Here is a 1,727-nt window from a genome sequence, read left to right as displayed (position 1 = left end):
AGACAGCGGACTTAAATACACAGAAAATAAAAGGGCAAGTGGAAACACAGCTGACACAAATGAACCTGACACCACAGGGGAAGCAAAATGAAACACACTGAACATGGAAACACAACCCTTTCATAATAAAAGATGAAACAAGGAGAGACATAGACGTGTGATGGGCTGAGTTGAAAAAGCAGGAGGAGTCACAGGAATTATTACAAAAACATAGTTTTCATTTATCTAACCCAAAAAAGCTGTGATGGATGGCCTTCGCCTCACGGTAATGCACCAAAGCTTTTAATCCGCCACCCTCCAGCCCAGAGGACATAGTTGGACTGGCCATCGGGCATACTGGGCATTTGCCCGGTGGGCCGATGGTGATTTTTCGTTTTTATGGGCCAATGGGTTTTTTTTTCATTTTTTCCCCGTAACAGTATAAACACTGAAAGGTGGTGGATTGGCCAGATGCTGGGAGATGTGTAAAAATAACTCAATTGTTTGGTGGTGGCTATTGCGGAGCTTCCACAGATTCAGTAACATTAACAAGTGGTGGAGGCCAGCAGATGCAACACGCTGGCAGGTGGATGATGGAAAGGCACGAGGAGCAGAGGCCGGAGGCAGTGAACTGAACTTCAGGTAAGAAGTTATGACCTGCAGTCTATCTGGGTCAGATATAAACCAAGTTTAGGTGGAGTTTATTTTCGTTGTGCTGACTTTTTACAGTCAGTTACAATAACTCGTACTGCGTGAGCTAGCATGAAGGAGTTTCTATACAGCTGTTCGGTTGCTATGATGTTACTGATAGTGAACTTTATTTTATTCATAAGGTTAGTTAGTAGAGTTGCCAACGGCTCCTTAAAAAATGGAATGGTCCCTCATTCAGAGAAAATATTATGCGTTTTGTATTGAGCTGAGAAGAGACACAGTTTGTCCCGTACTTTAGCTAGAATGGGAAAAGACAAAAAGCTGGAGTTATTCTGTCTTTACGCTGCACAGCTGCCTCTTCTCTTATCCCCCCCCCCTCCCTCACTCTTCTGTTGCTACTTTGATCATGAAACTGATCAATGATCAGCTGATCGGCTTTTCTCTCTTGTTTATTTATCTCCCACTTTGCGCCAGAAACAGGAATCAGAATACTTTATTGATTCTGATTCCTGTTTCTGGCGCAAAGTGGGAGATAAATAAACAAGAGAGAAAAGCCGATCAGCTGATCATTGGAAACCAGCGGATGTCACGCTAAACAACAGCAGCACGTTTAAGCTTGATCAGCTGTTGTTAGAATTTATTTAATATTAATTTCTAGTATCAGCTGATGTTTGCTGGAGCCACAGCTGTAAAGCTGCTGGTCATGATATCGGTTTGTATATGTGGTGAGAGGGAAACATGAAGATGAAACCAGGAGATGTCCTTACTGAATCATCAGAGCTGAACAGTGATGGAGAAACAGGTTTACCTTTTAGGTGACATGAATGAGTTGAAGGGAAGTTATGAACTGTTTCTGAGAGACAAATAACACCAGGATCCTTTTTCTAAGTAGCTGACAGCTGGTAACTGTGCAGGGGCGGGTCTAGCAAAGTGTTGCCAGGGGCCAGGTAGGGCATTAAGAGGGAGAGGGGGTCACAAAGAAATACTTTTCTTTCTTATTCTCATTTCAAATATTTAGCTTTTATTAAATAATTATCTGAATCTTGCGAACAAAGTTTTTATCTGACGTAAAATGTATAGAGATCATACATATACCA

The sequence above is a fragment of the Rhamphochromis sp. 'chilingali' genome, assembly GCF_963969265.1.
Source record: "Rhamphochromis sp. 'chilingali' genome assembly, chromosome: 3".
Classification (NCBI taxonomy): domain Eukaryota; kingdom Metazoa; phylum Chordata; class Actinopteri; order Cichliformes; family Cichlidae; genus Rhamphochromis; species Rhamphochromis sp. 'chilingali'.
This window is presented reverse-complemented; position numbering follows the sequence as displayed.